Consider the following 14293-nt stretch of genomic DNA (forward strand, 5'->3'; position numbering starts at 1 on the left):
GTTTTTCCTTACAAAGATATTATGAGTGGTGATTCTGCAAGGATAACTGCTTCAATGGTCTGAACTTCTTAGTTTTAATAAATAAATTTACTCATTTTTTTTCTGTACCTAAATTATCAATTTTGTGATTAAAAAAAATGTATCAAGGTCTATAAATTGAAAATATTTTCATTCTCAATGTAACCGATCTATAAAACTGAGGCCGTGAAATTTTGATTAAAACTGAATGAGAACTGCTGAAAAATTTTGTTTCTGATCACTTTAAAGTGTTCAACTTGAATATCTACTGTTTCAGCAAATCGTGGACCTAGGCATGGAAAATACTTCAACAGAGACCCTCATGGTTACTGTGAATTTGTCGAGGTGATTGTTTGAGCGGGAAAGGGGGTAGTTATCGTGAACTTGCTGATCAATATACCAGAATTACTTTCAAATATTTCCTACCGTTACTCATTTATGGTAAAATTCTTGAAAAATTGATTTGTTTGAGCCAAAAATCTATTTTTTTCATAAGATTTCGTCAGAATGAAAATTTAAATATAAAACTCATTAAATTAGCAACATTTTAAAAAATGGTATTTTCAATTTTCCCAAATGCCAAATTCTGAAATCAATTTTTTCATGAAATACGCCATAAAGAGATCAAAATAAGACAACTGAATAAATTTAAACTTTTTTTGATGTTTGGCATTGAAAATTGAATTTTTTCGAATTTTGATTTTTTTGTGATGAGTTCATTTCAGCGAGTGAAGGGGGTTTTCAACTTTTTCAACGCGGAGCCTCCAGCAAATTTTTGAAACTTGAAATGTTCACAAAATTTCATCAAATTATAAGTTGGAAATCCGAAATGTACGCTATACTCCAACTTAAACACGTTATTTAATAGACTGCTGATAGGTTTAACTTAATTCATTTTGGAGCCTCCAGCCACTTTTGAAAATTCTTGGACCCTCCAGTAGATTTTTGAAAGTTGAAATTTCCACAATATTTCATCAAATGGAGTTATATAAACCGAATGTGAAGTCGACTTCAAGTGCATTTCAAGTCGTTTTGAAGCTTCCAGTCACTTTTTAGAACTTCATGGCCCTTATATAAGGTGCCCGTTATTTTTCTCAACATCGGGTGTTCCAGTCTGAAACATACTTACGACTTATTTTTGCCCGTCAATTCCAATATGAAAAATTACCCTTCATCTCTGTTTGAGGTATAGAATGGATAAAATTTAGTTGACACACAATAATTGACATTATTCCGAAGTGAACTGCAGGAAATTTCAATCCATTTTGGAGCCTCCAGCGGATTTTTAGAAACTTCTGTTTTTCAAAAAATGCCTCAAAATCTGCCCGAATTAACTTTAGCACGTACTCGTACTGTGCAGAATGAATTTTGGCTTTCCAACTCCATTTGATAACATTTTGTAGAAATCTCAAATTTGAAAAATCTACTGCTGGGAGGCTCCTGAACTGCTCGAAACGGTTTAAAGATGGGATAGTGTCACGAGATCGAAAGAGACCTGAATGAAAACAGGAATCACGAGGACACAATCCCTTACTAAGGGGCCCCTAGTGGATGCATCGAATGGGGCCCTAAAAATTTTACCCTCCGTCTCCCTAGAATATTTCTGCTCCTCGGGTTTATGCCAAATGAAATGACGTGAGGTTCATTAAAAAGTTGTTAGGTACTTATTTTTCTGTTTGAATTTTTGGAAGTTTCAAACAGGGATTGTTTTAGTTTAGAGATGAGAATTGGTCCGAGTGAAGGAAGAAAGGACAAAAGCTTTCAAAAATCCGGGTTTCGAGAGGTATTTAAGAAACAATGTTTCAAAAATTCGTTTATTTCTTTTGGTCCAAAATTTTAGAATTTGAATGATAAGTTTTTGAAAATTTTAAATTTGAAAATGAAAAGCAATAAACAGACCTGAGGGTAAAAGCTTGTCTCAAGAAGTAAAAAAATGATGTTTTTCCAAGGGAAAACAATGGTGTTTTTTGGCTAAACGTTTCTTAAAATCTGAATGATATATTTTTTAAAGTTCAATTTGAAAAAAAAAAACAGGAGCCAAACGAAGTGTGGGCAAAATTCGTATTTTGAGAAATAAAAAAATGTTTAAACATTTTTTTATTTCTCAAAATACGAATTTAGACTCATCATAAAAGAACAACGTTGTTCTTTTATGATGAGTCTATGTTGTTGACTCCACAATTTTGGAATTTGAAAATTTAAATTTTGAAATGAAAGAAAAACAAACAGGCTCGAGCAATGCGAGGACAAAAGCTTGCGAAAATTCATGTCCAGAGAAAGTGAAAATAGTGTATTTTTGGTTCAACATAGGGTTCCAGGCGTCTCTTGGTGTCTTGGGGTCCATGATGATCCCCAGTCAACAAAATTTCCAGCAAATTTGGCGATAGGGACACCCTGAGGAAGCGGGGGGCTTCGGTATGGGAGGTAGTGGAAACCAGAAAGGAAGGTAAGCTCAATGGCTGCAAAACATCAAATTTCGTGCTATATATGGTAACAAAAGAGAAATACAACGATACACCTACAAAGAGGGACTTCCTTATAACGTTGAAAAACCTCGTCCAAAAATGCTCGGAACTGGAAATCGAGATGCTGGCTATACCCAGGTTGGGTTGCGGACTGGACGAACTAGATTGGGGACTTGTAAGACACGCATTAATCGAGTTTGAGTTCTTCAAGAACTCTCAGATTACAGTCAGAGTCTGCAGCCAATTGAGAAGATAGTGTAGCCAGCACCAGATAGTGACCCAAATAGTGACCCGAATCCTGATTTTGTCTATATTTTAAGATGTATACAAATTTTTTATTATTATCCTAGTTTGTAAAAGGTGGTTGGTGCTGAAGAATTATAAATAGACACCCTCCACCTCATATTTTTGCCTGTAAAATTGTAATTAGGGTTTCAGGTTTAAGCTAGTTTAAGTATGACCCTTAAATCTATTAATGTAAATAGGTAATTCCCTTTTTTGTAAATATTTTTTATTTCTTTTATTTTTTATCCCCCATAATTATATCATATCCAAAAGAAATAGAAGAAAAAGAAGCCAGAAAACATCCAGATGTCAAAGTTTTCCAAGACGCAACCTGGATCAAGATATTTAATACTGTATATAATAGCCTAGCTTTAGTGTAGAAAAACGTAACAATCTTCATTGTGGGTGGTCGGTGAGAAGCAAGTAGCAAGTCAATACCACCTATAGTAAAAGGCCTGAGCGCTGTTTTGTGACGTCATCGCTATGAGGGTTTACTTACGTATCTATTGTATCTAAATACACTATGATATGAATGAAAAATACACTCGAACGAATTAATTCCTGTGAAAATGTTCATTTTTCATATTTTATTCACATGAATAATGAATTTAAGATCACTAAGGAATGATTTAAATGAACAAAATGAAAAAATGAGGTGATAAACAACACTGTTTTTCAACATTAAAGATGAAAGTTATGCATACACATGACAAAATTATACCTTTTGGAAGATATGACAAAACTCACTGGTGAAATATAATGAATAATTGTCGAATTTGTCCAAATCCCACTAGATTAAAATTATATCAACTCTAATTCCAATGTGTGTATTCCATTTCCATTTTCAACTACAGGTAAAAAACCACAGGACAGGTATAACTGTTTACTCTGATTTTGCTGACCAACTTGAGTGATAAAATTGACAATTCGAACACTTTCAGCAAATTGGTTTGAGATTTTGATGGTTTCTTGATCAGATATCCATTGTAGTTGGATGGTTGTATTCACTATGCAGGTTTAAAACTCATCGTAGATTTTATGGTGCACTATTCATTTCACTGCAACGTTATTCAAGTAAAACACAGGCACTAGTACACATCAGTTTTCATTTTTATTCACTTCACAAGATATCTACACATCCAAATCACACAACAGTCACAACACAAACAGATCACGAAAAATTCACTTTTGTACAAAAATAAAGTAATCCAACACCACCAGTAGTTGAAAACAACAATATTTCATCACTGTAACAGAGGCAAGCTTGTGCGTGTAATTAAAAAAAAAATCTTTCGTGCAATTATCAACATTACACGCCAAGTACTGGGGGACCACCAGTTTAGCTGAGCTAACAGATAATGCACGCCATCTGTTAGCAGAATCAAAAAGCTGAAACTGGTTCGAGCGTCTATAGAGGTCAACACTGAGGAGCTCAGGGTCTCTAAACTACCCGGCTAGCTCCAAGGTGCTTGTGTAGGTGTCACTAGAAAGCAACGGGAAACTACTAGTGGAAGCTCGAAACAACGTCGATTCCCCAGAATAATCGCAGTGGCAATAGGCATTCGCCTCATCCTGTTAGGGTACCACAAAATGCGATTTCCAATGTCCTGTAAAGGACAAGGAACCACGACAACGACCACATTTTAGAACGAATTTAATTAATTAGTCATCATTTTAATAACTTATTCAACGAAAGTTTTACTCAATTTCACGAATTCGCCATTTAATCATACGTTAAAATTCAAATGGTAAACACAATCGAGTCCTCTTTAGGTGTGACGTCAGAAGGTGATAACGATTCAGCGCTCAGGCCTTTTACTATAGGTGGTATTGAGCAAGTGCACTGACTGCCCCACAAATATCCCAATGTACTGTCGGCCTTTTAACTAGGGGCCCCAACTTGTTGGGACCACCCCTAGGCAAAATCTCTCCCTCTTCAAACTTCCCCCAGAGATGGGTTGGGGGCCCAGTTTGCTGTCAGACAGGCATGCGTGAATAACGACTCCTGGAGCTTGGCAGGGATCGAGCCTTAGGCAACCGCCTAGAGGTTTGGGTCAGGGTGGACGATCCGTCTCACCTCCCCCCCCCCATCCCCCTGCCCGTCCCTTATCTTAATTTTGGGGTGAAGGTATAGTTTGTATTATAGAATAGCTAATATTAGTAACCCTAAAATTAAGATTGTTTTTTCTTTTAAATAAATACAAACCCTCGGCGCCTAGTGCGTCCGAGGTGTTTGAAAAAAAAAACAAAAAAAAAACATCCTTAGGTCAGTCCGCCATCCACTTCTTTTCTTGAATAATTTTTTCAACCGGAATTAAATTTTCTTAATGGAATAAATCATTCTTCTTAATTTTAAAGAAGATGTCTTTTTTCTTTTATCTCAAGAATTAGGCAAAAAAAATGAATCGTTTTACTCGTTCAGTCCCAAAAAATATTCACGAACAACTCCTATAATTTCTCATTTCTCGACAGCGCCTTCAAACTGGATTTAGGCCTGATCGTTTTCGCGACATTTTTCTCGTTTCGCGACATTTCCCTCGTTGATGTATATTTTTGGGTGTTCTTTTATTGTAAGAGTTCAGAATTGGAATTCCTCTCTTGCAACTGAGTGAATTTTTCGTCAATTTCTGAACTTTTGAGTGGCCTTTGGCATACCAAATTTCACACAATTCATCTCCATCTCTCACTCTATGAACATCTGACTAAAATCAATGGCTATTTGTTGTCTGGTAGTCTTCGTTTCGAGTGAGTCAATCCCATACCTCAATAGGAGTTATTCGATGGTCAGCATATTAGTGGAAAAAAATTCATCCAGATACGATCTTTCCGCACTCCTTCAGCGTATTCGCTACAATTCCTACTACATACATATAAGCCTTATAGAATATTCTACACATTCGGTCGTTGCGTTTGTTATACACGCACACGCCCAGTGGCGCCACACAACTGACCCTCCTACCCACTTGTCCATGCTTTGCCCGGTTGCCTGCTCCTACTGCATCTATACGGCCGCGGCGGTCTCTGCTGTCGAAAGAGAGACGTAGCGAGGGACTTCATTCTGTAAATGAACGCTGCTAACTGTGTATAGTACACGAGTAGTACTAGTACATTGGTTACAACACACGTTTTGAACAATTACACAATTTAGTTATTAATACGACGACGAAATGACATTAATGGAGTTAATGCGGCGTCTGCAAGAATGACGCAAAAGAGAGCGACGGAGATGGGCATGGCAGGGAGAAAGATACACTACAAAGAAGAGATGCTGTCAATGAGCATTACGCAGCAACTACGTCGTCGGCGGCGGCCGCGTTGTCGACGCTGAATTAAGCAAATGAGAATCGTGAAATATTCAGAGGGGATGTGGATTCGATCAAGTGAAAATTTTCGATGCTCATTCGATTAGAAAAATTCATCACACTGGCAGATTCTGCACCAGTAACAGGAAGGTGAATTTTTTCACCGCGAAGACCAAAATTGTGACCTTTTTTTTCACCACTCAATTGGAGAGATTGTCAAAGCGTTGGATTTTTTTCATATCGATGCCTATGCTTACTTATGCCTTATAAGAATGCAAATATAACTACAGAAGACGAATTAGTAACGGGCTCGGATAGATATGTGCGTCGTATTCTCGAATTCGCGCACGAAGAATTACGAAAAAAATATAAGAGAGAAAAAAAATTAGCGTGAGAAAAAGTAAAACCGAATGGAACGGGGAAGTGGGCGGCTCGTTTGGTAGTTCTCTGAACTGAACCGAATTCAACTAAGTACAACGGCTATAATGACCCTGCTTCGATGGGCAAAGCCGCTTTTCAGTGGTTCGCAATACGTATCGAGTACCCTGCCTAGTGCCTGGTTCTATTCAAGTAAAGCTTTACCGAGAGTAAATTTCATAATTAATATTAATCGTCGGCTTAATTACAAGACGACGCGATGGTTCGACAACGTAATGAATGGGAAATTGTATAAACGCACGAATTTTACGGAAGAGAAATCACGCACAGTTCCTAAATTCGATCTGTTGCTGCTGATGATGACGCTGACGATGAGTTCTGGTGCTGTCTTTTTTATGGTCTTCTTGATGGTCTTGGTAAGACCGCGTGATAAATGTGAATTCATTTTTTGCCTCATTTCGACGTGTCTAAGTGTTTATAAAGATGTTGGCGCGATTATATTATTTATCGTTCTTATCTGATAAGTTTACCTAGTAAATTTAGGTAACTAGATCATTAGATAGTATGATGCCTATATTTATATGTAATGAACGTGCGTTTTATTCGCTTCGATTGTAATATTTATATTTACGGTGCAATTGAAATGGATAATTACAGCTACCGGAATAACTTATAGTGAGCGTCTTGATGACTTTGTTGCGATTTGTCGTTCTTTCGATTTGTTCAATAATTCCAAATTTGCTGATTGAGGAATGAAAATTAAGATGTTTTTCATTTTTAAAATATCCATTAATTTGTAACTCTCTCCACTTCGTTTGCCCATTGAAAAACATCCAAACTTTGGCTATTTGAATCCCACACAATTTGATTCCAAAAATGCATGTGAAGCTTTTGAGGTTGGTAACGATGAAGATCTTCGCATAATTGGATGGGCCGAACACGAACCAAAATAACTATTGAAGAGGGGAAACGTGAGCAATAAAATTCAATTTTACAAGTCGATTTTCAGTAATCTTTCTCAAAAATCGCTCTGGGTACATTTTTAAAAAAAATTGGGTCTTATTTTTTCCACAAGGAAATCTGGTTTAACCCCCCTCCTAATCTTGTCATTTTCTTAAATTATTGGACTAGTTCTGGATTCACGACTAAATAAGCACATCTGACTCTCCGCCCTTCCCCCTTTCATTCCCAAATTTGTATTGTATCCTCAATATGTATACATATATATTTTTTTGGTACAGGGGAACCTTTTGAATTCACACTCTCCAATTTGAACAAAACAAAGTTAGATCAGAGAGGAATAATATCCTAAAACCCTTTAACCCAAATTTCAGCTTCATTCATTGAGTTAATTTTCGATCTTTGGCACGTTTTTGAAAATTAAAAAAATTCAAAAAAGCTGTTTTAAGAGCAATTTTTAAACTTTTTCATGAAATATTAATTTTTTGAGCAAATTGAATCACTGTGATTAATTTTTTCAATTCAATTCCTACTCATCAACATCTACAAATTCTGGGTCATTCCGGAGCTTCCGGTGATTTTTTTAATTTTCTTCAAGAAATTTCAAATCACTTGAGAAGGGACCCAAAATGAATTTCAGCTCCTATAACTTTGGTCAGTGCTTATTATATGCACTCTCAAGACCGTTTTAGGTTACCGCAAAATTCCAGGGGTACGAGATCAAAAGTGAATTTTTGCCCAATTATCTAGTATTCTGAGAAATGAGTTATTTTTCTTGAAAAAAATAGAATAAAAATTGAAGAAAGTACATATTAAAACGAGCAGCTTTTGGCAAGATAATATCGTCTGGTGTGTCTACACGATCTCTTAACTCGAAAAAAATTCCAATTCGACCTTTTTGGAGCTTCCAGCGAGTTTTCAAATGAAAATTGAATCCTTTTTAATATCTATCGACTTTATTGAGACCGCGTCAAATGATGTAAGTATAAAAATATCATTTTTAGGCTTTGTTATTTTTTTCAATTTGTGGAAAGAATAAGTTGATGCATGTAGGTATACATTTTTTGGGGAAATTTTGAAGTGTCATTTACCCCAGTTATAGTGAGACAATTTTGATAACAAAGAAAATTTTTGAAAAATTCAGTGGGACAATTTTTTTTTGAAGAGAAAAAACTTTACATTATAGATGCGTTTTCCCTCCACCAAAGTTTCAAGTTCCAAAGTTTATTTTTGAGTTTTGGTAAATTTTTGAAAATTTAAAAAAACTCCATGAAATAGGCTATCTATAGACATTTTAAAGCACATTAAACCGAAACCCATGTGAGTAATAGATATGCGTTCTACAGTGTTGAAGAAATGTTGCAGCTAGATTATTAAGTTGTTTTCCTACTGTAATTTTTATAATCTCTTGTTATTTAAACTTTTTTTTTTTTTTTTGTGTGTGTGCTATTTTATTTTAAACTTTCTATTGTTCTCACAAAAGAGTATTTTATTGTTTTTTCATGAGCTGTATCTCATAATATGTTTTTTTTTGGTTTTGTGTTAATTTTCCCCTTTTTTTTTCTCATTTCAAACTTATTTTCTCACAAAAGAGTATTTCTTAATATCTTGTATAATTTAATTACTTATCTGTATTTTCGATCCCCCCCCCCCCAGCAGTACCTACTGTGTTAATATTGTAATTAATACTATTGACATTGTAAATACAGCAAAAGCTGTCCACTGCAATAAACGATTTGATTTGATTTGATTTGATTTAACTCAACTCTCATCACATCAACAACTACTAGTTTGAGGTAAATTCGGAACCTCCAACAATTATTCAATTTTTTCCAGAAATTTTGTATCGCTCTACAGGTTACATATTAAGAATGAAGAGTTGAATTGAAGGAATTGTCGTTTACTTTGCTTACGACAGTTTATATTTCATGAAAAAGTTTGAAAATCGTTTTTAAAACAGCTGTTATAAGTTTATTCAAATTTTCAAAAATTCACCAAGAACCCAAAAATGAACTTTAGAGCTTGAAATTTTGATACTAAGGGGTTTTTTAGAAATGCTTCCTCGATTCAATCTAGCTTGGTTTCGTTTAAATCCGAGAGCGTAAGTTTGTGGCCTGGAGGGGCCAAATTCGTGGACACAGCGCCGTAAAATGTCCCAGAGTTTTAGATCTCATGGGGTCTCGATGTTTCAAAGTTTCAAAATTTTTCTGTAGGCTCCAGAACTGCTCAAAACGGATTAAACCGTTTTTAATCGATTTGGCAGGTGGAAAATAAGATACATATATCCCGAATTTCAGTTTTCTTGATCATTTTGATAAAATTTTGATTTTTTTTCTCATTTTTGGCTTATTTTGATTTTTGAAAATTCCCCAAAAATCGAAAAATATACTTTGGCACTTGAAATTTTGGCATGGTGATACATATATTTTTGCTCGCTCTTTCGATCTAGCTTTTTCCAGTTCAAAAAATTTTGTGCGAATCCTATATTGGAAAGCAAAATCTGCAATTTCAGCTGACCTGTCAATCAAAATAGCGGCCATTTTGTTAGTAAGGCCAACTTTTTTTCGACAACTGTTCCTTAGGATGCTTTCTTTAATAAAAAAAATTGTCCCTCAGGATTGGCTGGGGGAAGGGGTGCGATTATTCCGATTGGCATATGCCGGACTATTATGCTTAGTTGCTTACGTTAGTGTGCCAAAAAAATTTGGACCTTTAGCGTTCAAGTCTAAAAATTTTGATAGAGAAAATGAAACAACATCAAGGAAATAGTTTAAAAATTCACCAAATCAAAAAACAAAATATACAGATGATTTGAATCAGACAAATTCATGTATTTAGGTGTTGGTATTATTGATGTCTATAAGGAAAAGCTAACATAACAACATAAGTCACAAAGTCAGTCTATACGCATATCGCATAAATCACGTCCTCCTCGATATACCTACGTATAGGTATAGATGCCTATTGCGTGCACACGAGAGTAAAAAAATATCACCTTTTGACATTTCTATACCAATGAAATCGACATTGAAATTAATGCGTATAGATATGGTTATAATACCTTCTTGGGCGTAATTCTCATACACTCTATGGTTTATCCTATAATTATTAATGCCAATATGCTTACTTTTAAATTTTAAATTTCCGATGGTCAGTATATTTTACAGTTGGTTTAACTTTGCGGTATTTTCAACCAATATGGAGTTCGTGTGATTGATAATGCCATCCTTGGGCCTGCCTTGACCGGATTTTGTTTCGCGATGGTTTTAAGTTTACCAATACGATGGCGACGACGACGACGACAACTGTATTGACGTGAGAGTTCAAAAGCATGGTAGATATATGCCAAAAAATTGGAAAACCGAAAGGAATTTATAATAATGTAGCCTATATCGACGAGGACAAGCTTGTGAATTAGCAATTAGATTTAGTCCCTGTGGTGGTTGTACGTAGGATGTACGAGTACATTTTATGAAACACTGTAATTTTCTTGTGGTGAATGTCTCCTTTGAAGTTTCAGATGGTGTAGGAAAATTTTTAATCTCAGAATTTTATAGAGGTATTTTGCAAATTGTGAATTGCACATTTTTTATTATTATGTATTTTTTTTTTTTTTTTTAAATGAGTAAGCAATTGCAAGTCTGTGAAGTGAAAAATTTAATACGTAACAGTGTAATTTTTTTTCGAAGATAAAATCGATGCAATGAAAAATCTTCTCTCGTAGTCGTACGGCTTTAGTGATTCAATCGAAAAATTGTTGGTTGGACGATAAAAGTGAAATAAAATTTATGAGTTGGTACTTTTCTCAATCCTCGGAATGGATGTTTCTTGGTACTTACTACTTACCTATCAAGCAGTCCGGTCGGACTGCCCCGCCAAGCAAGAAAAAAAAACGAACACAAAAAAAAAAAACAAAAAACGATAATACCAAACGTGATGACAGTCCGGCCACTTACTGCTTATATTCTCTGAACAACTAAGCGTATTTTCGATGTTCAATTTCTCGCGAATAAAAAAACGTACGATTCTGATTTTTTGATATGTTGTTGACATCAACGAGAGCTTTAATTTGGTATATTGACAAACTTTCTACGGTAAAAATATATGTAGATTGGAGTACCCAAAGTTAGCATTTTGGGGTAATTTTTGAAATCACAAATCTTCGTGTCAACAAAAAACTACTGAACCAATTCAAGTCAAATTTTGTACACTGGTGTAAATTAACGAGTTATTTCTAAATACAACGTTAAATTTTTAAAAAAATTATTTTTGACCCACTTTTTCTCAATTTGAAAATTTCTCTCCCCCCAAAAACACCCCCAAAATGAAAATTTTTCGTGAAACCGTAGAAAAGCATCATCTACATCATATTCACTATCAATGTGCAAAATTTCAAGCAAATCGGTTCATTAGGAGAGGCTGTAGCCCTGACAACGGAAATTACCTTCATGATTTTTCAGTGACAGAAATGAGAAAGTAGTGGAAAACGAGAAACAAAATAAAAATTTTTAGTTGAAGTATAAAAAAGGGTCATCTACATGACTTACACTACCACTATACAAAATTTCAGGTAAATCCGTTCATTTGAAGAGGCTGTAGCCTTGTCAACGGAAAGTTCCGGTGGTTATTTTACGGCAGTACCGTAGAGAGAAATGATAAGGAGGAGAAAGCGGTTTGGGCGAAGCCCAAGGGGGGGTGTGGGGGGGACGAAGTCCCCCCCCCCCAACAAACAGAAATAGTAAACAGTGATAAGAAGTATTCCTTTGTGAATCTGGTGAATCGTGATTTCAGTTTAATAATCATACTTAAAAGTATTAAAAATGGTTGCTGATAATTTGAAGGACAGACTGAAGAACAGAGAGCTCAACCTCAGTTCGTGCGGATTGAAAGAAATAGCTCTAAAAGAAACCGTAAGTGTTAATTATTTTATCGATCATTTTGTCAAATTCTTGTATTCCACCTTATGGAATACTCCTATATATCAGTTCTTCAAGTCTGGATTGTAAAGATCACTGAAACTTGAAATCTGTTATGTAACTGTGTTTTGAAGTGTCCCAATCCCTAACACATTCTAACCCTTCGTTATTTCTTCTATTTTCTGGCTGGTATGAAACATGTCATTTTGTTAAATCTAACTAACAACAAAATAGCCTTGATTCGGTGAGTAATCTAAGGGTTACTTTGGTCTAAACGCCCTAATAGTTATCGTTGGCAATAGAACTGATCTCAATAATGATAGAACCGTACCTTTAGAATTAGCTGAACAGTAGTAGTAAGTAAACTTCAGACCTCAGCTTCACATTTACCTGTGTTCTTATTCGACTATGTTCAATTCTATTTGTATTGTTCTAGATACCTACGCCAAACAAGTTGGCTCAAAACATCATCACTCATGTCAGCAAAAGTGAACTATAGTATAGAAGAATTATTCTTATCTTAGAAGTTAGAATTGACTCAGCTCATGTTACAAAAAGCTGAAGAGCAAAGTAAACTGAAAGAAAATGCCCTCAGTAGAGGCAGTAGCATAAAACGTAACGTTCTAACGTAGTCGATGACAAAGAAGAAAATAATTCATCACTTGGTATATTCAACTGTGTTAATCTATTAATCCTTTATTACGAATCAAATTAGCATCGTGTTAGAATAGCTAGATTTCTGATGTGCTTATTGAGTTGTCTCATCGTTGATCGAGTCATAATATTATGTAGATACGAGTAATCGTTGTACCCGCATTGTTATTTCCCATTTTTATGTTGTGCTTTTCCGCGATTTTAATTTTTTGTCAACTTTTTTTAAAAATTACAAGTAAAAGTTGAGTTGTTCATTTTCAGACTCATTCCGTTATTCTATGTACAGTTACTGTAATACATGATCTTGTGCGTTTCTAGTCACTTATTGATTTCTTCCAATAATTTACCGAACTACGAGTAGTTTTCAATAGAGCCTATAGTAATATCTATAATCACTATACTTCACAGAAGTGTTACTCCTCTCTTTGATGTGGCCGAAGTTTAGGAAATAAATTCTTTGAAATTTCGTAAATTTTGAAGGGATTAATCATCTAGTTAATATGAATTGTTTTTATTCTTCAAGTTAACTCTTCCTAACTTAGGTACTTTAAAATTGATTACTTCTGCAACTTTGATAACTATTTCATTATAACTATTTGGCGAGAGAATAAATTTTTCTTTGCAGAGGTCAACATTTTTAATAATTTGATATTCTCCATTTTATTTTTGATTAAGGCACGCAAAAGGTAAATATAACGAATGATAGGCCTACCTCTTAATTTATGATCATTATAGTTTTAAGGGTTCAATTTATGCAGAACCATTTTAGTTTTGCATCTTTCAACTTCAGTTTTCAGTTTTTGTTTCAATTTCTTCATTTCAGTTTCAGTTTTTCATCACTGATTACTTGTACAAGTACCATTCACCACTCACCAGTGTACAGATGACAGATACTCTATCATGCAGAAATTATTCTTGCTTTTTTAAAATATATTTTTATTCATTTGGAAAAAAAACAACTGATAACTTATCCTTCAGAAATAATACTTCTAAGAATCGAAAAACCTACCGAGCTAAAAAAATTACTGCAAAAGTTGCTATCTTTGAATAAAAATCGGTAGGCAAATATAATTTTTAAAAAAAAACGACTGATATCCCCGAAAAAATACTTTTAAAAAGCAAAAAACCCGCCAAGTAAGAAAAAAAACTGCAAAAGTTGGTCATTGAAAAAAAAAACTAATAAGTTGGTAAAAATGTACCTCAAAAAAAAAAAAAAAAAAAAAACAGAAACCTTCTGCTGAAAAAATAATGTGATATCAAACTACCGCCAAGCAATCATTTGTTTTAAAAAATCAATTTTTTCTGTCTAGGCTTT

At 34.6% G+C, this 14293-nt stretch overlaps 1 long non-coding RNA gene across 1 annotated transcript; it reads left to right on the plus strand.

The window, feature by feature from the left end:
- The first annotated feature begins 12111 nt into the window (after positions 1–12111).
- Positions 12112–13295, plus strand: LOC135844294 (uncharacterized). Its single transcript, XR_010558490.1, has 2 exons — positions 12112–12318; positions 12761–13295. It is a non-coding gene; the product is annotated as an uncharacterized LOC135844294 (long non-coding RNA).
- The last annotated feature ends 998 nt before the right edge of the window (positions 13296–14293 follow it).

Source organism: Planococcus citri, chromosome 4 (assembly GCF_950023065.1).
Source record: "Planococcus citri chromosome 4, ihPlaCitr1.1, whole genome shotgun sequence".
Classification (NCBI taxonomy): domain Eukaryota; kingdom Metazoa; phylum Arthropoda; class Insecta; order Hemiptera; family Pseudococcidae; genus Planococcus; species Planococcus citri.